The 24,215-nt window shown below is 44.4% G+C and overlaps 1 protein-coding gene and 1 long non-coding RNA gene across 9 annotated transcripts in view; both read left to right on the top strand.

The window, feature by feature from the left end:
• The first annotated feature begins 1,869 nt into the window (after nt 1-1,869).
• LOC116067985 lies at nt 1,870-17,509 on the top strand. 2 transcript variants are annotated; one of them, XR_004109385.1, is made up of 4 exons: nt 1,870-1,968; nt 14,057-14,196; nt 15,785-15,904; nt 17,329-17,509. It is a non-coding gene; the product is annotated as an uncharacterized LOC116067985 (long non-coding RNA). The 2 variants fall into 2 exon arrangements; XR_004109386.1 differs by lacking the exon at nt 17,329-17,509 and adding an exon at nt 16,746-16,958.
• A 3,902-nt stretch (nt 17,510-21,411) lies between these two features.
• Ptpn13 (protein tyrosine phosphatase non-receptor type 13) overlaps nt 21,412-24,215 on the top strand; it is a 192,125-nt gene continuing 189,321 nt past the window's right edge. For 4 of the 7 annotated variants that reach the window (XM_031337024.1, XM_031337025.1, XM_031337026.1 and 1 more), the window contains exon 1: nt 21,412-21,756. The gene's annotated coding sequence lies outside the window, so the exon portion shown is untranslated. The remainder of the gene's footprint in view (nt 21,757-24,215) is intronic. The other 3 variants (XM_031337030.1, XM_031337031.1, XM_031337029.1) reach the window with 1 other exon arrangement.

Consider the following 24,215-nt stretch of genomic DNA (forward strand, 5'->3'; position numbering starts at 1 on the left):
TTTTTTGAATATAGCTTAACCGTTTCCCCTTCTGGGAGGCCGTTTTAGCCATCTTCCTACCAAAACATCCTTACATGGTCACCTCCCGGTACCTTACATGGTAGAATATGCTTGCTCCGCCTCCTCAGCTAGGGGCAGCTGCACTGTATGTGCTGCGGCTTGCTGGGGGCTTTCGTCTTTGACCTTAACATGCTGGGCTGTGCATGTTCACTGTCTTTTTCTTTCTACACAGAGTCAGGGATGAAGCCCACTTCTTCCACCCCTGCAAACTAGAACCAGAGAGTACCCAATAGAGAGCGTTGCTATCGTAAGCAGTGTTGACTTGGCGACCCACGGATGAAATCTCTCAGAGCACCAAAAGACAAGCAGAAACCTGACAGATGCTGGCGAAAATGCTCTTCTCTGGGCCCAAGTTTCAAACTGTGGAAGAGTTAGTTGCCAACCACATCACACAGGCACGCCCACAGGCAGGTGTCAGCATCTTTCTCTTTATGTGTGTAAATGCCCTTCCTCTTCAGGCAACACGCTGCCTTAAATACTGCAGCAATGGGAGACCTGCTTTCTTCTTATTTTAAAATAGTTTCACCTATGCCAGAGCCTTCATCTTTCCAAATAAAATGTAAAATTAATTGTTAATTAATTTTTCTACCATCAAACCTGCTCAGGTTTACATAGACTATGGATGCAGGTGAGTTCAACTGGCATCATCCAAAAAGAAACTCTTTTTTTTTTTTTTTTTTTTTGGTTTTTCAAGACAGGGTTTCTCTGTGTAGCCTTGGCTGTCCTGGAACTCACTCTGTAGACCAGGCTGGCCTCGAACTCAGAAATCCGCCTGCCTCTGCCTCCCAAGTGCTGGGACTAAAGGCGTGCGCCACCACCGCCCGGCTCAAAAAGAAACTCTTAATTTATGAACATGGCATATCTCTGTTTAATCTGCCAGCACTCTGCAATTTTCAGTGGAGTCTACATGGCTAAGATTTGTCTTTATATTCCTGATATTTGATGCTGTTTTACCGTATTTGAAATTTCAATCCCTAATTATTTCTTACAAATATATAGAGATACAATTGAATTCTACATACTTATCGTCCAGTCTGTAACCCTCCACTCATTTAAATACACATTTAGCCAGGCAGTGATGGTGCACGTCTTTAATCCCAGCACTTGAGAGGCAGAGGCAGGCAGATTTCTGAGTTCAAGGCCAGCCTGGTCTACAAAGTGAGTTCCAGGATAGCCAGGGGATATACAGAGAAACATTGTCTTGAAAAACCAAAAAAAAAAAAAAAAAAAAAGGACACATTAAGTACACTGCTTGTCTTCTTTATAATCTGGGTGCCTTTTATTTCCTTCTCTTGCTTTGTTGCTGGCCAGGGTGTTCTTTGAAGTATTTGTCTCATCTTATTTTCTGTGGCTGGATCAGGATGCGTGAGAGGAACAGACTATAAGGGAAGATGTTTATTCTGCTCAGAGGGAAGGCATGGTGGTGCAGTGCCAGTGCTACATTCTGACCTGTGGCTCGTCTTCCAGCGAGGGCCTCATGCAGAAGGGTACCAAGGGATGTGCAAAGGAGGAAAAGCAAGGCAGACCGTCTTGTTTTGTAATGGCCAGTTTTCATGGTTACTAGTCCAATCCCATGAGGCCTAGAGCTCTCCGTGGGAGGAAAGCATGAACGCATTTACGTTGGATCGGCTCATGAGAGGAACATTTCCCAGTAGGCCGCAGCTCCCAGCCCTGCTAAGGACTTAAGGTCCCAGCACATGAGTCTTCAGGGGATACATTCAAGAGACAGCATTATTTAAGTGTTGCCATTAATTTTATGTATCAGTTTGATTGTGTGATGGGAACATAAATTTAACAATATTCCTCCAGACCTAAGGGTACATCTGGATGAGATTAACTAATCCGTGGACTCACTTGATTACCTGCTCCAACACGGCGTCATTCAAACTGTTGAGAGATGAAGAGAAGGTAAGGGTGAAAAACAAATTCCCTTTTCCCTTCCGGAGTACTTCACGACTCTTTGTACATTACTCTTCTGCTTCTAGACCATGATTCACAGCTTCTACCCTCCTTTTCACAGGCCTTTGGACTCAGGCCAAATTACAGTGGAATTAAACTCTGTTGTCTCCAGTGCAGAGATGGCATTGTGGGACTTAGCCTCCACAACTAATCTCTAAGCAGTCTGACTGGGAGAGCATCCCAGCCTGTTCTGTTGCCATGAGGAACCTTGCCTGTATAGAGCCAGTTCCCAGAACTCAGGAAAGTAGAGTGTTGAGGAAGGGGTCTAGGGAAAAGAGGAGAGAGGGGGGCTCTAGGAGGGTGGGAAAAGCAGAGTTTGATACTTACATGCAAGAAATGTCATGATGGACACTTCACAATGACTGTGAACAGAGCATAGTTCACATAACTGAATAATCACAATTTTTAAAAAATGAATAAAATGAACAGAAACGACAGCTGGTGGAGCAGATCGAAGACTTATCGACTCTCATGGCTCTTCTCTTCTGCCCTTTGGGGTCACTTAAGGATGTTAGAAACTGGGAAGAACAGCTGGAGCAGTGGTTCAGCAGTTAAGAGCACTGACTGCTCTTCCGGAGGTCCTGAGTTCAAATCCCAGCAACCACATGGTGGCTCATAACCATTTGTAACAAGACCTGATTCCTTCTGGTGTCTGAAGACAGCTACAGTGTACTTACATATAATAAATAAAATAAATCTAAGAAAGAAAGAAAGAAAGAAAGAAAGAGGGAAAGAAAGAAAGAAGGAGGGAAAGAGAGAAAGGCAGAAAGAAAGAAAGGAAGGAAGAAAGGGGGAAGAAGATACCAGATGAGAGAACTGAAAAATTCTGTCCACTAGTGGTTCCCCTAGTGGGCAGATAGCCTGGGCTGGGGAAACAAACCCCAGGCCCTGAGTTGTTGCTATTTTTTATGGGTTTTTATTGCTGTTTTCGGTTATTCTCTTAAAAGACCCCAAGAACTGTTTGTATTCTATAACATGCTCAGAATGATAACATGCTATTTTAAAATATAATTGTGAACATTCAGGTCACAAACCATTTTGGGCTTATCATTTCGTACACTTAGGAGGATTTATTAAAACACAGTTTATAAGACATCCCTCCATAAATATTTGTGATAAATGCAAGTAAGGGAAAATTTCATGGACGAGAATGTACACAAAAAAGAAATTCTTGCCTTGATTGACATCTCACATGTCAGGTTCCAACTTGCAACATAATGAAGCATTTCAGACAGCAAGTCCTGAAGATCCGGAGCTCTGTGGAGAGCTGTTGGAACAAAGAGCAGCCTCTGTGGTAATGAGAGGTTACCAGCTCCATCATTACACGGCTGGGAACCCTCAAGCTGCAGGGACAGGACACTGTTTCTAAAAAAAGACAGAACTGCAAACAAGTTCAACTTTTATTCTTAACAACTACTTTTAAACATGGAAATATAGTCTTTAAAAGTCTATAAAGAAAATACAAATCTAAGAAGCTCTTGTCCAAACCCAATATTATCTACCTGTAACAATGTATCCTTTTTTTTTTTTAAAGATTTATTTATTTATTATATGTAAGTACACTGTAGCTGTCTTCAGACACACCAGACGAGGGCATCAGATCTCATTATAGGTGGTTGTGAGCCACCATGTGGTTGCTGGGATTTGAACTCATGACCTCCCGAAGAGCAGTCGGTGGGTGCTCTTCCCTGCTGAGCCATCTCACCAGCCCACAATGTATCCTTAATGTAACAGGAAACTTCACATTAAATAGGAAAACAGAAGCAAGTTCAAGGCTGTCATGAGCAGTACACTGTTTTATTCTTTATCCTCAAAAAGTAATGCCCACTCTCACAGTCTCCTGTTGTTTCCTGCTTCTCTCTCTCTCTCCTCTCTCTCTGTCTATCTGTGTCTCTCTGTCCCTCTGTCTCTCTATCTCTGTCTCTCTCTGTCTCTCTGTGTTAACACCTGCTCTCACAGTCCCCTGTTGTTTCCTGCTTCTCTTTCCTCTCTCTCTCTCTGTCCCTCTGTGTCCCTCTGTGTCCCTCTGTCTCTCTGTCCCTCTGTGTCTCCGTCCCTTTGTGTCTCTCTGTCCCTCTGTCTCTCTGTCCCTCTGTCTCTGTCCCTCTGTGTCCCTCTGTCTCTCTGTGTCCCTCTGTCTCTCTCTGTCCCTCTGTGTGTCTCTGTCCCTCTGTGTCTCTGTCCCTCTGTGTGTCTCTGTCCCTCTGTGTCTCCGTCCCTCTGCATCTCCATCCCTCTGTGTCTCTGTCCCGCTGTGTCTCTGTCCCTCTGTGTCTCTCTGTCCCTCTGCATCTCTCTGTCTATCCTTCTGTCCCTCTGTCTCTCTGTCTCTCTGAAATTTGTATGGATGTAGAAACTATGTCTTTATTGGTCAAGAACACAATGACACACATTTTAACACACAATGGACTCTGCATGTGAATACAGGAAAGTGATTAGCAATTGATGGTGGACTGAATTCCATCGTCAGAACTCAATACAATTAGGAGGGAGGGGGAATGTAGCCCGCGCAGTCGTCTCGCCAGCAAGAAGACACGCAGACACTAGGATCCTTCTACAGCAAGCATTTATTGCATCATGAAGAGGAAGACCCCGAGCCACTAATCGGCACTGCTTATATACACCACAACGCAGCGTGTCCGCCCATGATTGGCTGTTTGCTCATCACCCCATGTGACACCCCGGGATGGGCCGTGACTTGGCGCCTTTTCACTCTACGCACATGCACAAACAGTTGTTTAGCAGGAGTCGACAGCGGATGTAGGCGCCATCTTGTCAAGGCGAATGCCTCTCCAGCTCTACCGCTCTCCACAGGGGAAGCCGCAATTGGGATGTAAAGTAAATAAATAGCTTAACAAATAAAGAAAAGAAAATGCAACATTAATGCAACATTTAAAAAATCTCAATACAATTTCCTTATGTTATATCTTGTTCAAAATATGTATATTAATAACATGTAAAAACAACACATAATAACCAATAAGGTTGTGTAAGCGAACTCAGTAGTAGAAAATTAAGTTGTTGGCCTTTGAGAATGTGGTGCTATTCCCAGTTATCAGCTTGACTATGTCTGGAATCTGGTCATCCAGATCTTGAAGCATAGTGGTCACAAAAAGTTTAGGCCCAGGCAAGGTGGCACATGCCTTTAATCCCAGAAGACAGAAGCAAGCAGATCTCTGAGTTCAAGATGAGCTTGGAACAGAGCAAGTTCCAAGTAAAGAACAATTTAGGTCTGTCCAGGCGAGGTGGAACACACCTTTAAGCTGGGCCATACCTTCTGCTGGAGGCCTACATAAGGACAATGGAAGAAGGAAGGCTTCTCTGCCTGCTTGCACTTGCTTGTCTGCACATCTGCTGGAACCTCCTTCTTCAGGATCCCAGCTTATACAGAAGACAAGCAGAAACACCTAGGCTCCTGGGACTGAGCAACTACTAGATTCTTGGATTTCCCATTCACAACTGCCCATTGTTGGTTAGTTGGACCGCAGACTGTAAGTCATTCCAATAGCCCTTAATATATAGAGACATTCCTTAAAGTTCTGTGACTCCAGGGAACCCCGACTAATACAGAGAAAAAAACCTTTCTAAATATTTATTTTTTCTCCATTAATTTGTTCACTTATTCACTTTACATCCTGAATGAAGCCCCTCTCCCTCCTCTCCTCCTAATCCCACCCTTACACCCCATCTCCCCATTTCCTCCTCACTTTCTCCTCAAAGAAGAAGAGGCTGCCCACGGGTACCCACCCATGCTGGCACATCAAGTCATAGCAGGACTAAGTGCATCCTCTCCCACTGAGGCCAGACAAGGCGGCTCAACTCAGGGAAAGGCATCCAAAGACCCACAGCAGAGTTCCATTTAAGGCACACTGTGCTGCCGCTGCCACTGCTTCTCCTTCTCCTCCCTCCCTATCCTCCCCTTCCCTACCCCCTCCCCCTCCCTATCCTCCCCTTCCTCCTCCCTATCCTCCCCTCCTCCTCCCTATCCTCCCCCCATCCTCCTCCTCCTCCTTCTTCTTCTTCTTCTTCTTCTTCTTCTTCTTCTTCTTCTTCTTCTTCTTCTTCTTCTTCTTCTTCTTCTTCTTCTTCTTCTTCTTCTTCTCTTGGTAATTCGACAGTCTCAGCAGGAAGGTGCCGGGCAGTGGTGGCACATGTCTTTAATCCCAACACTTGGGAGGCAGAGGCAGGTGGATTTCTGAGTTCGAGGCCAGCCTGGTCTACAGAGTGAGTTCCAGGACAGCCAGGGCTACACAGAGAAACCCTGTCTCGAAAAAGAAACAAAGCAGAAAGGTATCACCTGTGTACGGTGGGAAATCCTGTCCTTGCTACGGTCCCCATTCTCTGCATTTCTCCTTGTCACTCACTAATAGCTTTTGCTGCCTTCACTGTAGTTGGAAGGGGCGGGGGGTAGGGGGATGGGGAGGGGTGATGTCAAACCCAGGGAGGACCTCACCACTCCCGAGAGGGAAGCAATACCTTCGGTCCTCAGGAAAACACTTTTAATACTATGAGTCTTCTTTATGCTTCTTTATATTAAAAAATTGGAGATATAGATACATATTTTTCTCACATTTCCCATAAACTATTCAATATCTTTCATATAATGTTTTAGAATAAATTCTTTTTTTTTCTTTTTTTCCTTTTTTTTTTTTTTGGTTTTTCGAGACAGGGTTTCTCTGTGTAGCCCTGGCTGTCCTGGAACTCACTCTGTAGACCAGGCTGGCCTCGAACTCAGAAATCCACCTGCCTCTGCCTCCCAAGTGCTGGGATTAAAGGCATGCGCCACCACCACCCGGCAAATAAATTCTAATATTAATTAGAATCTAGTCACCCTAGAAATCTTTATTGCTTAAGTATGGAGAGATTATATCTATGTTAAAATAATAATTGTTTAATTAAAATGTTTTTTTGTTGTTTTATTTTAGATAACCTGGGAGATAACATTTTTAATATTTTAAAATACGTTTAGAATCAGGTTGGTGGGCTTAGAGGCCTGTGTGTATTCTCCCAGCACTCTGGTGGTGGAGGCAGAAGGGTCAAGAGGTAAAGGGCATTCTAACAACACACCAAGCTCGAGGCCAGTCTGGGCACTATCTCTCCTAAAAACAATGTAATTATGCTATGATTTTTAGGATTTTAAATGGTTACTAAACGGAGCAAACCTAAAGAAAATTCTCATTTTACAGCTAGTACATTTGAAAACAAACTCAAAATGAGAACAGAAGCCATGATTTGCATATCCAAGTCTTCGCTTGGCTTGCTTTTGTTTTGCTTTCTTTATTTCAGAATAGTAAATGCTTAAGAGTTAAGATTATACCCCCAACTTAACAACCATATAGATTTTAATTTTTCACATTAGAAATGTAGTGCTAGGTGAGATGCTCAGTTAGAAAACTGCTTGCGTTGTAGGCAGGGGGACCTGAGTTTGATCTCCAAATCCATGTAAAGAGAAGCATGATGTGATGATGTGTTCCTGGAAGTTTGTACTGGGGACATAGAGACAGGCAGCACCTCTGAGGCTCACTGGATGACAATCTAACATACTTGACATTCACAGGGCCAATGAGAGTGTTATCTTAAGAAAAAGGTGGATGGTGCCTGAGCAATATTCCCCAAGGTGTCTTCTGTCCTCCACACTGGCACACAAATAAGTACCAACATGATGATGTGCATGCACGCACACACATGAATACACACAAACATGCACACATACACGCATGCATGCACATATACATGCACATGCACACACATGTATATACACATACACACACGTGTATACATACACGAATATACACAAACACACCCGCACATGCACATGTACACACACACACAAATAAGCATCAATATACACATGAGCATGTGCACGCACACACATGAATACACACTAACACACATGCACACGGGCACACACAAATAAGCATCAACACACACACATGAATATACACAAACTCACACAAATAAGCATCAACCCACAGAGACACACAGACACATACACACATGAATATGCACATGCACACATGCATACATGTGTGTACACACTCATGAGTACACACACATGCACACACACAAATAAGCATCAATACACACACACACACACAAACATATACACATGCTTCTCTTATTGTTAAGTTCATAAAGCAAATCTTTTGTCTGAGACAGGGTTTCTCTGGAACTTGATGTGTAGACCAGGCTGGCCTTGAACTCAGAGATTCACCTGTCTCTGCCTCCCATGTGTTGGGATGAAAGGTGTGCGCCACCACCAGCATCTAAAAAGCAAATTCACCTACTTGATCAAACTGAAATCAGCTTGTTTCAGCAAGGTTTTAATGGGAAGCCAGGCATGGTGATACGTCGGATCCTAGCAGTTGGGATCTAGATACAAGAAGTTTGAGGCAGCCAGGCGGTGGTGGCATACGCCTTTAATCCCAGCACTTGGAAGGCAGAGGCAGGCAGTGTGCCTTAAATGGAACTCTGCTGTGGGTCTTTGGATGCCTTTCCCTGAGTTGAGCCGCCTTGTCTGGCCTTAGTGGGAGAGGATGCACTTAGTCCTGCTATGACTTGATGTGCCAGCATGGGTGGGTACCCGTGGGCAGCCTCTTCTTCTTTGAGGAGAAAGTGAGGAGGAAATGGGGAGATGGGGTGTGAGGGTGGGATTAGGAGGAGAGGAGGGAGAGGGGCTTCATTCAGGATGTAAAAAAAAAGAATTGGAAAAACCAGCTCTACAAGGCAAGACACAGTAAGAAATGGTCTCCACGCCTGTGGAATAAATTGAAGAAATTCAGTATCTATTAAAAATTATTATAATCAAAGTAAGGTGATGAAACATGCCAGTTCAGCCTTCTAGAGTCTGGGAAATAATGTGCTATTGGAAATAAAATTAAAGCGAGCGAAATTGCTCAGTGGGTGAGGGCGCTCGTCACACAAGCCTGGTGACCTGAATTAAATCCCCAGAACTGACATTTCAACTTTTGAAATTTGACCTCCGTGTGCACATGTACACACACACAATAATTAATAAAACTGTTCCTGATAAATATATGAAAAGTAGCCGTGTCAGCTTGCAAAGAAAGGACGTTAAGTAAAGGCTACTTCACAAAAGCCATGCATGTTTCCAGGTTTAAAACTAAAAACAAAAGGAAAATGCTTTGTCTAAACTTCCTTGGTGATACTGTAACCTCACTAACCTTTCAGGGGATGTTTGGTCAGAACAAACTTGCTGTGTTCATTTTTGTTCAGTATTGTATAACCAAGTTGTTCCTCAGCTGTCTATCAGTGGTAAATGCGTGTGCACACACATTTCTTGGTGGGGATTAGATGTAAGAACTATAAACCCTTAAACGTTTTTAATTGGACACAGTTCCTAAAGTAATAGCTAGCAGCATTGCTTCTGGAGATTTCTGAATGACTGTCAGTTATTTATATGTATTATCAGGCACTTGAAGTAGCATGTGGATTGTGTGGTCTGGACAACAGTGGTTCAGTGGGGAATTTATTTTCTTATTCACAGCCAGTGTTAAGGAGGAAACCCTTGGCTTTATTTATGCTATACAAGTTAGTTATCACACACTGAGTTATAACACAGAGACACACATACACAGAAGAATTTATTTGCCGTTAAACCATAATTTGTTCAGCTGGGCATAGTGGCTTAGCACTTGGGATGCTAAAACCGGAGGATTACTGCAAGTTCAAGACCAGTCTGGGTTATATAGGAAGTTCCAGGCCAGCCTGGAACTCAAAATAAATAAATAACACCACTTACATGTCAAGTGTGTTAAGAATTTTCTGGAACTTGAACTTAACTGTCTTGGATAGCACATGTCCATGGAAGTCCAGGGCTAGAGTACTGGAGGCATAATAAATGTTTAAGTGAGGACAGAGGCAAGGGTATGGGGAAATGAAGGGGCTGGGAAGGGGAAGTGCATCAGATCTAAGGACTTTGAAAAAGCCACATGGAAAGCTACTATTTTGTAAGCTCATTTTAAAATAGAACTTTAAAAAAGAAGACTTTGAATCCACCCTGCATGGGTGGACAATTCTGCTTTCAGAAGTCAGAGATCATTGATCGTAAATCTTAGTGCTAGGATGAGCTACCTCCCTACTAGTTGCTGGCCAGGGAGGTCTTGAAAAGCCCCCAGAACAATACAGGCTGTTGTTATTGCCCTTGGTTGTTCTCTAGAACTAGATGACAACTCTTTTGTTCTTTTGCTGAGGACATCATACACTCTGGATACAGGGCATAGAGAAAGAAGCTAGGCAGGACCTGGGCTGGAAGAGTCACCTCCCTGATGGCTAGCCTCCCTGATGCCAGAAAGTGCCATTCAGGCAACTGAGTAGAAAAGCTTTCAGCATCCTCACTTGGATACAGACCTCCTGTGCTGTAGTGCCAACCTGCCAGGCAACGAGTGCCTGTGGGGCACTACTGCCATTCTATTATGAGGGTAGCCAGCTGCTTTCTGACAGGATCTGGGCCCTTCTCTACCAGAGAGACTTTAGGAAGGGCTAGGACTTCCATCGTCTTTGCTTTCCTTACAGACGGAGGTGGCTACAGGACAGAATACAGACAGTGAATAGGTGAGCATTTTAGAGAGAAGGTCTTGGGGAAGAGCTTTAACCGCAGAAGATAAGTGCCTTGAGCCGGCATCCCTCCTGTAGCTGTGAGAGTCAGGAGGGCTGCAGAGATCTGGCTTGGACGGGTGGAGCCTCTTGCATCATCAGAATCAGCTGCGCACCAACTTTTCCTTTTATTGGAAATATTTTTGTCATACAATATACTCTGATCACGGTTTTCCCTCCCCGACCTCCTCTCAAATCCTCCCCACCTCCCCGACTCATCCAACCCCATGCCTTCTTTCCCTTGTCTTTAGACAACAAGCAGACAAATAAAGCAAACAAACCAGAATAAAACAAAATAAATAGAAAAAGAAAAGGAAAAACCCAAGAGACACAAACAGACAAGCCCCTCCCCCACATACACACACCCTAAAAACAGAATCAGAAGCTACAGTAGATAAACAAAAGGCCAGTAAGGTTTTTAAAAAATCCAAACAAAGTATATGAGACAAAAAAAAAAATCTCCAAAAATACCACGAGTTCATTTCATGTTGGCCATTTACTGCTGGGCATGAGCCTGCCCTTAAGTGAACTACATACCCCCTTTTAAAAGTTAATTCATTTATTTATGTACTTTACATCCAGGCTGCAATTTTTCCTTCCCTTCTTTCCTCCCCGCCCTCTTCCCTCCTCCTTCCTTTCTCTTCCAAAAAGGGAAGAGGGGAGGGCTCCCATGCATATTAACCTACCTTGGCATTTCAAGTTGCAGTAAGACTAAGTGTATCTTCTGTTGAGACTAGACCAGGCAAAACAGTAGGGCAAGAGGCCCCAAAGGCAGGCAACAGAGTCAGAGACAGCGCCTGCTCCCACTGTTAGGAGCCCCACATAAAGAGGGAGCTGCACAACTGTAACAGTACAAAGGGCCTAAATCAGTCCCTTGTAGGCTACCTGGTTGGCGGCTCAGTCTCTGTGAGCCCCTGTGGACCCAACTTAGTTGATTCGGTCAGTTGTCTTGTGGTATCCTTGACCCCTCTCTGACAATTACGATCTTTCCCCCCATCTTCCGAAGGATTCTGGAATCTCTGCCTAATGTTTGGCAGACACCACCTATTTCTTACATGAGACAAAGCCCCCTCTAGACAAGCCAGTACTCAGCAAAGACTCCTACTGTGTTCGAAAAACTCCTGTACTTTTGTGGAAAATACAGTCAGGTGAACAAAGGTTACTGTGTTTCAAATATATCCTCTCACCTTCTTTTCTCAGTAATAAGCCCTGGGGAGATTCTCTGCTTCTGTCTACTCCTGTACTTGGATGGGCATCTCTTTCTCAGGACGTCCTGGTTAGATTTTGTGTCAATGAACCAGAGTCATTTGGGAAGAGAAATCTTAACTGAGGAAATGCCTTTATCAGATTGACTGTGAACAAGTCTGGTGCATTTTCTTAATCAGTAATTGATGTGGGAGGAGCCAGCTTAGTGTGGGCGGTTCCACTCCCCCATCCCCCCCCCAACAGATTTGTGGGTTCTATAAGAAAAGCAGACTGAGCTAACCTTGGGGAGCAAGCCAGCAAGAGCTCTTCCTTTATGGACTCTGCTTCAGCTCCTATCTCAAATTCCTGTCTGACTTCCCTTCATTGTGGACTATAGCTGTAGCCTAAAATAAACCCTTTCTGTCTGCGGTCACTTTTAGTTGTGGTATTTTTCATGACCAAAGAAACTAAGACACTAGGTTTGGGACATTTTCTTCTATGACTTTGTTGAAAATATTCTGTCCTTTGTCTTTGGTATTCTTACCCTATATCCATAATTCAAACGTTTTATCTCTTCATGGGACCTCAGTTTTCCCTGAGCAATCCAATTCTTCTACTTTGTTCTCCAGCCCTGACTGTTTTCCCACAGGATGGCTTCTCTTGCTGGGATTTTTTTCCCACTGATGTTTTTATTTGGTTTATTGAGCTTTTTGTTTCTAGCATCATTTCAGTGTGGCCCTTCCTTCCTTCCTTCCTTCCTTCCTTCCTTCCTTCCTTCCTTCCTTCCTTCCTTCCTTTAATTCATTCAGTCATTCTTTCTCTCCCTTTCTTTTTTCTTTCAATCTTTCTTTTCCTTTTTCTTTTTCTTTCCATTTGTTGAGACAGGGTTTCTCCGTGTATCTCTGGCTGTCTTGGAACTCACTTTAGACCAGGCTGGCCTCAACCTCAGAGATCCTTCTGCCTCTGCCTCCCGAGTGCTGGGATTATAGGTGTATACTATTGCTGCCCAGCAATTTGGCTTTTCATTAGCAATTCTCTTTATTGAATGCTATTTTCATGTCTTGGATTGACTTGCACAACAGTGTATAAACTCAGCTTAGCATTGCCTCACAGCTTTTACATGTGATAAGTCGTATAGGCAAAATTTCCCCAAAACAAAAAGGAAGCTCTATGAAGTGATTTTTCTCAAACCAGTATTTTAACCAATGCTATCCACTTCTTTCTAAAAATCATCCAGACTGTTGCTATGGCCTCTGCATGTTGTAAAATGGGCCATCTTGTAGGATAGTGTACATTCATGTTCACTCCAGTTCAATCATCACTGCCAAGGGCCCTTCATTTATTTCCTTAAAATGCTCAGATACTCATTGTGAACACACTCCTGGGAGCTAGGGATACAACAATCAACAAAAAGACAAAATCCCTGCCTTTACGTAAAGACCAGTAAGTTTCCCACATGCTTATAATAAAGTCTTAAATTACATTTTATTGCCCCCCACACACCTGTGCTTGTGCGGATGCACGTGCGTGCGAGTGTGTGGGTGTGTATGTAGGTTACAGGACGATTTTCAGGAGTCAGTTCTTTCAGTCAATGGTTTGGGTCTAGCATCAAATTCAGAAGTCAGCTTGTCAGTCTCGGTGGCAGGTACCTTCATCTGCTGAGGTATTCTGGCCACAATCTCCCATAGTCTGCTTTTCTTTTAAGTTTTGTTTTGGGGGCTGAAGAGATGGCTCAGAGGTTAAGAACACCAACTGCTCTTCCAGAGATCCTGAGTTCAATTCCCAGCAACCATATGGTGGCTCACATCCATCTGTAATGGGATCCCATGCCCTCTTCTGGTATGTCTGAAGACAGGGACAGTGAACTCATAAACATAAAATAAACAACTCTTAAAAAAAAAAAGATTTTTTTAAATTTTATGTTATATGTACAAGTGCTTTTGCTTGCATGTCTGTAAGTGCACTGCGTGTGTTTCTAGTACCTGTGGACGCTAAAAGAGGATTCTAGATCCCCTGGAACTGGAGTTACAGAAGGTTGTAAGCTCTACCATGTAGGTGCTGGGAACTGAACCTTGGTTTTCCTCAAGAGAAGCAAGTGTTCTTGAGCCATCTCTTCTGCACCCATATTCTTTTCTAATATAATATTTTAAATTGCTTGTTTGGTAATTTCATATATTCAGACTGACCAGCCCCCCAGCTTCTCCTAATTTTATCTCCTCTTTTTTTTTTTCCCCAGTAATCCACTAAATTCCAATTAGTGGTGCCCATGTGCACATGGGGTGGGGCCACTCACTGGAACTACACTCCTAAAGAAAACTGACTTTTCCACTCCGCCCCAGTCTGTGTTGGAATGTGGACTGGCTTGATCCTGCAAAGGTAACCACAGCTGCCATGAGCTCAGAAGTACAATGGTCCTGTTATGTCTAGACAGCATGGTTTCATCTCAGTCTTCTTCAGTCTCTTGCTCTTACCACCTTCCCACCCCGGGTGTTTCCTGAGCCTTCTGGGAGGGGTCTAGTATGGAGGTACCTTTTATAGCTGAGGGCTCTATAGATGCTTTGTTCTCTGACCTTTGACCAGTTACGAGTCTCTGCGTCAACCACTGTCTACTGCACAATGAAAGCTCTCTGACGAGGCCTGAGGTTTGCCCCTAATCTATGTGTATTTAGAAAGCAGTTTGATATTGGGTCCAGTTTGCAAAATAATAGCAGTCCATTTACATGTAGAACCTATGTGATTCTTAGTCGTGGGCTCTTGGCCGGATTTACAGAGCCAGGCGTAAGCCTTCTTCTGTGGTCCAGGCCTTAATGCCAATACAAAGCAACCAGTCGCCCCTATCACATTTGTGCCACTCACTTGTATCCATGGTTGTATCTTGCCAGGACAGTTGCTATTGTAGCGGACAGGGTCCACGGCTATGGGAGACTGTTAATGACTTTTCTCTGGTAGAAGTGTGCCTGTGTGTGTTCCTTCACTATCATAAAAGTCAGTGAGCAGGGAGGATGCTTCCAGATCAGTGCCAGCCTAGGATCTCACCCTCAGGTTCTGGTAGGCAACCCAGAGCAACCACTGAGCAGCCTGCATTGATTTTTGGAGAGGTCCTTGGAACTAACAACTAATTAGCTTAATTAACTACTAACTACTAACTACTAACTAACAGAGGTCCCCTGACGGACAACTCAAGTAGCTGTGTCACACCTGGCACTGAGCTGGATAGCCTGTAGCTTTAGGAGGGTTACTCCCTAAGTAGATTAACTCCATTTAAATTGATTGTGTACTTTTGTAAAACAATAACTTTCCACAGGGCTTTTCAAACGTCCCTTTTGCTAGTTAACCCCTTTCCCACCCCTAGTCTTTCCCTGTTTCCCATAGCCAAAACAAGTTTTTCTGCTAATGTAAACAGGTCATTTGATTTGTATGTACTTAAGTAAATGTTGGTGGGTAAGATAACTTTTATTATAAAATGAAATCAAGGTCTAAAAATGGATAAAGTGATAAAAAAATATGTCCTGCATATTTTCCTGCAAGAGGCAGACCACTGTGGAAAGGCTCCCATCAATTACCACAGGCAAGAAAAGAGGGACGTATTCCACAAGTCCCATTCTAAGTCTCTTGTGCTCCGGAAGCTTACCTATTCCCTTTAGTAAAACCAAAACAGAACACAGTAGATTCTGCACTCTAGAAAGAAAGATAGCTTAGGCTTTTCAGCACAGGGCCATGGCCATCCAGCCTGGGTCAGAATCAGAAGGTTACCTAATGAATGCAACGATAGATTTTTAACAGAAATAAAAATTGTTAAGTGGTTCATTGTTACGTTTTAGAGTTCTTTAGGTTTGTTTTTACCTAAAGGACCACCTACGGTAACAATTTCAGCTCTCTACCCTAATTTCCCTTGCTTACTTTGTTTCAAATAAGCAATTGTTGTGTAAGAGTTTCCTCAAGATTTAAATATTCCAACCTGCAGGAAATCTCCTTAAACAGACTTAAACCACTCAAAACAGCTTCCAGAAGACCCTGAAACTGATGAGAAGATCCTCTAGGCTCTCTGTGCCAAAGTGAACAATAAAAGCTAAGAGTCTGGCAGGTGAGATGGCTCAGCGGGTAAGAGCACTGACTGCTCTTCCGAAAGTCCTGAGTTCAAATCCCACAACCACATGGTGGCTCACAACCACCCGTAATGAGATCAGACGCCCTCTTCTGGTGCTGTCTGAGACAGCTACAGTGAATTAGGTCAGAGAGAGCAGGCAGGCAGAGGTCCTGAGTTCAACAGCAGCCACACACATGATGGCTCACGGCCATCTGTACAGCTACAGTGTACTCAGACACATAAAATAAATAAAATAAATCTTTAAAAAAAAAAAAAAAAGCTAAGAGTCACTCTCAGAGAAAAAAAGAAGACTCTTGAGGCAGTGGTTACTGCCTGCCTGGAAGAGACTACTCAGACCTGAGTTACGGGGAAGGAGAGAGCTGCCTGCAGGCTGTGCAGTGAGCTCCAGCTTTCCTACCTTTGTGGGCTGTCACCCGTGCTGGGGTGGGCCTTGGTGGTTCAGCGGTCTCAAGTCATTCTGCTAATGTAAGTAACCCCTCACCCATAAGCAATCCTCCTCCCAAACCACATGGTTTACCAAGTTGTCCCCCTTCCCCCCAAAAACCCAAGTTGAACATTGATGATATCAAAGGGTTAGGATTTGGTCCGTCTTGGGCTTCCTGTCAGAGTAGATGTGTGTTTCATCTCCCCAGGAAAAGTTTTATCACACAGCAAACATTAATTTCCTCCATGTATGTGAATATCATAAGCCCAGGTTGGCCCTGAAATGTTAATCAGTCTCTATATAAGACAAGTTTCTTTCAGAGTTTTCCATTAGACATTATTATGAAGGAAATATAAAGACCAAAACAATCAGCTTTAATTTTTTTTCTCTAAGAAACTGATGCCTTGGCCACCCAACAAAGCTTTTAATGATCAGCTCTCCACCCAGGCCTGGCTCCCCTCACAGTGTCTGCTTTAAAACTGATCAGAAACTAGAAAGCTTCATTGTGTCTCCATCATCACTTGGAGGACATCTAAATCCAAGGTTAGAAGCCTTGAACCATGGGCTTTCCTCTATGGGTCCCATTGCGTTGACAGAACATTCACATTAGGTTGCTTTGCGTATGCTCTAGCCTGGCTGAGTTTAAAACTAAAGCAGTCACCTGCCATGCTCTTCAACCAAACTGAACAGGCAGTTGCATAACCTGCTGGGACAAGTTGTAGAATGAGTCAGGACGGGACCAACCCCGGGAAAAATTGTGAATTAGGCAGTTCAGCGCCACACCCGCAGAGCTACACACACCTCCCTGATCCCTTCCCATGGTATCATTAGCCCTGAGGGTCACCAGCATACCACAAGCCTCTCCCCCAGCCAGCACACCAGATTCCTGTCTCCAGGCTTCTCATCCCTGAAACTGACTTCCCCACTGGCCTCTGCACTAATTAAAATTTACTACTCTGGTATCTCTCTCCCTTAGGGTTTAAAGTGACAACCACCTAATCTGATAGTGCCGTCCACATTGGAGAGTCGTACACGTGGAGAGAAACCTAGAAGCTAAAGCAAATGTTAACCATGACCTAAAGATAACACTTCTACAGCTGAACTCAGCAGCTTGCAGTGAGAATTTCCACCAAGGAATGTGGGTGAGGAAAATGTTGGGGAGCAAGTACAGGTCTCAGTACTGGCAGGCCAAGTGGAAACAGAGAGGCCACATTAGCCAAACGTATGACCGGCACTAATCTAAAAATGAGCAATCCCTGATCAAGGTGGCAAGTGAGAGGCAAGCAGAAGAATTAAGGATCAAAAAGCAGCTTGGGGGCAAAGGAAGGTTGAATTTGATGTGTGCCACAATTAAATTTTTCTTTCACAGGGCTCGCCAGTCCTAGGACCTACCAGGCATTTTCCAATGCTTTTCCTTAGAACAAAACTTACTTTCAAAAACCATCTCCTGTAAAATATTCATTCTCAAACCATCTGGCTTCTGTCATCTGATGGTTTAAACCGCTCAAGTTTACAAACAGCCCTCTCAGACAGATGAGTATCTCCATTTGATCCTGTGCTATGTTTCCAAACTCGATGTGTTTGTTGCTTTATTTCCTTCACTTTATGGTAGGAAAAGGAGGGTCAAAGAAGGCAGGTGTCTGGCCAGGATTTGTCCAGGCCTTCTCAGCACAGGGCTGTGTTCTTTTTCACAGGGCTGTGTTCTGAGAGCTGCCAGGCTGCCTCTCAGCATTTAGATTTATCAGTACCTTTGTTGTCAAGTAACTCTTACATCCTAGGGGGATTCTTCTGTTTTAAAGAGAGTTCAGCTACTCCCCAGAAGAAAATAACCTGTGTATTCCATGGCCCCGAGGGTACCTGTAGTCCTATCTGATTTCCATTACCACCCTACCCCCTCAGGTAATTCTTCATTCCCTTGGAAGTGTGAGTACCTGCATCTCACAAAGTCTTGCTTGAGGTCTGGTGCTCCAGTTACCTGCTCATGCTTGGCTGGATTACCTACCTTGCCTCTGCTGCGCACCTGGGCTGCTTTCCCATCACAGTTGCCTGTTTAGCAAGAAGGAACAATATGTTTCTGGGCTTAACAGGGAGAAAAACACGGATATAGCTAGTTGAAGCCAGAATACAAATGTTTCACACAGAGAAGAGCACAAGAAGCCAGCTGGGAAAACTGGGCTATTTACAGATGTGGATGAACTCGGAATTCATTTCAGCCTTTAAGGTAAAAAAAAAAAGAGAGAGAATGGGGGTATTTGAAAGTGACCGATATTTAAATCATGCAATCCTAACATTTTAGAGAGCTCGAGACCGCCTTTGTGGGTTTGTTGGAACATGTAGATGATTTCCCTAGAAACAAAATTTATTTGGGTGCAAAAGGTCATATGGGCCTTGCGTTGTTTGTCACACACAGACCACTTGGGACACACAAAGTTCAGAATAGTTTATGTAGAATGGAAAGACCACCCCTCAGCAGACCCCAACACTACATTCCAAGTACATGTAATGATGGAAACAGAACTACTTCCACACAGCTTTCCCGTGACTTCCACACGTATGTGCATACATGATGATAATAATAATAAACACAAAGTTTTGGATAAAAAAATAAAGTATGATTTTTAAAAAGTCCACAAAAGTTTTAGAAGAAAACATGAGAGACTATTTTTGGTAACAGGAAGTAAAATAATAGCTTGTAAGCACATAAAAGAAATTAAGATCATTTCGACTAACTTGCACTATTATATTTAATTTCTCAGTCACGTTTCTTATCTAACCACACTGGCTATCAGTCTCACTGTTGCATGGTCAAGTGGGAGCATTCTTGCCTTGTTCCTGTCTGCAGTGGGAATAAATACAGTGTTTCATTTCAATGCACATTGCTGGCTTTGTTGTAAAACAGTTATTTTAAAAAATTATCTTTTCCAAAGTAAATTTTTTATTTAGAGTGCTTCTGGATATTACAAAAATTATCAGCATCACTTGAAGTATACTATTTTTCCTTTGATCTAGGAACACAGTCAACTATATATATTTTTTTCTATTGCTGGACTCTTTCTATATACCTGAATCCTCTTAAATTTGTTATATCACTAGTAAGATGGTTCATGGTCCTGTTTGTTAATATTTTCTTTCTTTGTTTAAAAAATACAAACTACAGTATGTTCAAACAGAGAGTAGCTTGTAGGTTTCTCTTTTGTGTTTCTGGTTTTATTTTTAAGCAAGCCATTCAGCTTCTCCCAAACAGGGGATTACTGTAGAAAGAAGCCCGAGGGCAGCCACCTGAAGTGGCTTCACGCAAAAGAAAAAAGAAACGGCTCACAACAGCTTGTCCATTTTTTTGTAGAAGTTTACAGCCACCATTCTCTCTGTACTGTTCTAAGTTCTTTTGACAGATCACAAACCCTCACAAGCTTTATGGATGGTTTCTTTCTTTCCAATAAATGTATCAATTTTCTTTGAGTGGAAATCAGGCAAGTGTTCCCTGTTTTTGTTCCTCTAAACAGGCCTCTCTCTATCTTACCTCCCTGGTAAATGAACCGGAACATTCAAAACTGGGGGAAGGGCTCCAAGTCTCCTGTGTCCGCACTCCCACAGGCCAGCCCTGCTCGCCTTGTTCCTCCTGCTGCTCTTCAGTTGTATGTGGTGGTTCCCGTTAGCTGCTCTCCCTCAACTTTGCTCCATTCTTAAAGTCCAGATTAGCTCCCCTTCCTCCATTAGTATTCCTTTGTTGGTGTACGAAAACTGGCTAAACCTTCTGGCCCTAGTTTTCAGATTGTTCCTGGAGTGCTAGCTTTCTCTCTCAGGCTCCATATTTGACTCCTTGAGAACAGGGACTTGGATTTCTGCTCTCATTTTCCTTGGAGTTAGAGCGATGCCATTCAATGTGTACTTGCAAGGCATTATTTGAAGACATCCACCACAGCTATTCATTTAGTAAATGAGATAATGAAAACTCGAATAGTAGCCAAAGGTAAATCATTAATTAATTCCCTCATTCATCACACCTGTACCAAAGCCTTGGGGGCTGGGAAACCTGGGATTGCAGCTTGCCTGGAGAAGCCAGATGAGCCTCTTCGCTCCATTTTGAGGAGATCCTTAAAGTAAATAAAGGTCCATTTAGGATTTCAGACAAAATTAACCCTGTGTGCGCTACTGAGTGTGTCAGAAACCATATATAGTACCTTAGAGAACGACAAAAAACCCTTTAAAACCCAAATTACAAGATGCTATTCTGCTCCTGAATTCTGCAAGGCTTCCTTGCAAGTAATTGAACTTAGAATGTTTTAATTTGCAGGAAAGAAATCGCTATGAAGATACACCTTCGCCAAGCTGTTATGTGTTTAGGGAAATGGTTTATTAATCAGGTGCTTTTACTGTAAAACTTTAAGTGCTGGGGTTGCCAATTTCATAAAATAGCAGGACAGAAATCTTGTTTTTTCACGAAAACACGAGTATTTGAGTTTTCCGGCGGACCTTTGAGGCTGTGCTGTCGCAGCACACCTTTGAAAGTCTCTTCACAGCTGTGGGAACCTCGCGGGGCCGTTTCACAGCCCATACCATTTCTCGGTTGCTGTGTAGCTGGGGGAGCTGTCAGGGCGACGCTCCCTCTCGCCACCTTCTTTCAAAGCCTGGGTGGCCGGGAGAGAATCTGGGAGCTAGGCTGAGAGGAGGATGAGGGGCCGGCAGCCTCGCGTCTGTCACTCTCCCTCGCGCGCCTCGGAAAGTTCTGGGTCTGAAGTTTGGGAGCTCTCGGGGCTTTATCCTCAAGTCGGAGCAATGGAGAGCGCACACGGTGGAACCCTGCCCCGGCGCCATCGACCCGAGCGCAGGGCTAAGCCAAAAGAAGAGCGAGGAGCCCGGGCCCAAGGCACCGGTTGTCATGGCAACCGGGGCGCAGGTCTTCCCCAGAGACTCAGTCCCCAGGGAGGAGGCGAGGCGGGGCTCCAGGCGGACCAATGAAGAGGAGCGGAGCGCAGAGTCCCGGACCCGCGGTCCTGTCCGCGCGCGGGCGTGGTTGAGTGACAGGGCAAGGGGCGGGGCCGGCGCGTCGGGCGGAGGAGGAGCTGCGCGCCGCGAAGAGCTCGGCCCGGCGCGCCGCGGCGAGGGTGACACACCATGGTCACAGTTCCCGGAGGTCTCCGCGCCGCTGCCGAGCAGCGCTCCCTGGCTCTCCTGTCCGCCTCGGCCTCCTGGGCAGCGCTGCGCGCGGGCGGCCGTCGTTGAGGCGCTGCGAAGTCGCGGCGGGCCGGCGGGAGCTCGGCGGGGGTCGCCGCCCGGCGATGCTGCTTCTGTCGCTGCCCACCCTCTCCGCGCACGCCCGAAGCAGCTCAGGGAAGAAGAGGCGGTGGCTCTCGGCGCCCGCGCGCTGCGCTCCGGTCGCCGCACCGGGGCTCCCCACTCGCCGGTAAGGAGCACGCGTGGCCCGGCCGGGACGGTGGGACGTCCCCTCGGCTCCCCTCTGTCCGGGTGGGGGCATCCCTGGTGCGCCGAGGGCGGGGAGCACGAGCTGCAAGCAGTCTCACCCTGGCTGAGACCCCCCCGAGTGGGAGCGACAGGCTGGGGGTCACAGCGAGTGGCACTGCCCCCTGGAGCTGGTGCGGACAACCCTCCGCCGAGCGCGCGGTGGGAAGGGCTCCCGGAGTCTGTTTCTAATTTCTGTAAATGATTGTGGACATGGTGTGGTTAGAAGCCGCCCAGAAGAATGTGTCTGTGTAAGGGATCAGAGAAGGGGGTAGGGACGAGGACAGGCCCTCTGACTAGTTTGCTTCTCTTTGCTGCAGGCCATCCTTCCTTTCTCCGCTTTGCTAGATAACATGAGCGCGAAGAGCTGCAAAGTTAAAAGTTAAGCCAAAGTCAAGGAACTTTGGAAATTTATTTTCCTTCTGTTCTGTATTGGAGAAGCGAGGATGGGGAGACGCGGGAGCGAGTTACAGCAGTGCAGGTTTCTTTGGCCTTAACTGTGTAAGATCGACACCTCCCATATTTGAGACTAATCTTTTCGACAACCTTCTGTCATTTTTGCTTAATTGCATCTTTGAAATAACAAACGCGGTGACTTCATAGCTAGCTGCCTGGAGCTGAGTTTACCTCTCCGAAAATGGGGCAATCGGGTTTGTTTTCAAGGCGGGACCTACAGAAAATGTGGGACACCTGATCTGTGGGTTGAAGGACGCTGCTAACTAATTAGGAAGATTTAAAAAGGTCTATCTAGAGAGCTTATTAAAGGACGGGAAGAAAAAAAAGTACCTGTATTATGAAACAGGCATTGGTATATTCCAAATTCTTGAACTGGGTTGGCAGGGTCGGGGTGAAAACCTGCTTCATTCTCATTGGCTGCCAGTATGGTGACGAGGTACAAATTATTTTTTTACACTTGCATTTTTTTTTCTAAGTTCATGAAGATGATGACTGAATAAATTCATACATTGATAGATAAGTACCATATCATCCAGTCCCACATGTGCTTTGCAGTATTTCTGGAACATCATGTTCTAAATTTGGTGGTTTCCAGGTTTTCTAGGAGTACCTGTGGGGAGAAGGGAGATGGCAATTAGAATTTAAAGGTAGAAACTATTAAGGCTTCATTAAGAATTAAGGCTTCATTAAGAAGAAGGGAACATTTTATGGATGATAGAGAACTCTGGCCCCTTTGCCATTACATAGATTTATCTTTGATTTACATTGCCTCACCAACACTTTCCTAGTGGTGTCCAAATCCCCTCTCCCCCACCTTTTGGGATGATTATCAACATCCAAAAATAAACAGAAGTTTTCATGTTGCTTGTAAACACACACACACACACACACACACATACATACACGCACACACACACTCTAAAACCAGGGTCAGTTTGAAGGGCAGATTTGAATACCACAATAGGATCTCCAAAGTTGTAAAACTTGTTTTATCTTCTTTTTGTTTGTTTTTAGAGATGCCTCTTCAATGTAGGATTTCACTAGGAGAATTGGCTAGCCATTTGTTTTGGGGCTATTTAATAGGTGTTCACATGGGGGAGGGAAAGTGTTGAGGGGATGGAGGGAATGCACCCAGAACCTTAAGAAGGCTAGGTGGGTGCTCCCATGACAGAGCTACTTACCCACCCGTAGGTCTTTATCTCACTGAACTTATCTTTTATTTAGGAGAAATGAGTCTGGCCATGTTTCATCTTTAACAGATTAAGAACCAGGCGAGTGAGCACTGTTTCGTTCGTACTTCAATAGCTGGCTGCTTTTACATCTTCTTGCCTAGTCCCAAATCTAATGTAGAAAGGCAGTATCTGGGGAAACTTCGACATCTTTATCCTTTTTTCTTCTCCCATTTCTTTCTGTCATTAAAAAAAAATAAGATGTGAACCACTTTTATAGTGTAATCAAATAATTAATCATATCTAAAATCGAAGTGAAACATAACCATACCGCAATCTTACTTACAAGCCAGTACATTGTCAGCTCTTATTTTGGAGTGTGTTTTGGGAAGTCAGTACCTCTCTTCAGAATAGTGAGCTGATGAAAGTATTGTTATCAGGCCTGTGATGGAACCCAGTGACTCCTTTGAGCTCCTGTCACTTTAAAAGGCAGGAGGCTGGGGAAGGAGGAAAACCCTTGCAGCTTAGGTTAAAAAGCTCTTCAGTACTGGGAAAGGTAGAATATTTGCAACTCAGCTCTGGGTTCTCCCCACCCCAGCCCTTCTCCTTCCCTACACAGTTTTCTCCATTTAAAACTTAAAGTGAGCCAGCCTGGTCTGCAGAGTGAGTTCCAGGACAGTCAGGGCTATACAGAGAAACCCTGTCTCAAAAAACCAAAAAACAAAAAACAAAAAAACTTAAACTGAGTCTTGCACACAGGAACTGTATTTCCCACCCC

The sequence above is a fragment of the Mastomys coucha genome, unplaced genomic scaffold, assembly GCF_008632895.1.
Source record: "Mastomys coucha isolate ucsf_1 unplaced genomic scaffold, UCSF_Mcou_1 pScaffold22, whole genome shotgun sequence".
Lineage (NCBI taxonomy): Eukaryota > Metazoa > Chordata > Mammalia > Rodentia > Muridae > Mastomys > Mastomys coucha.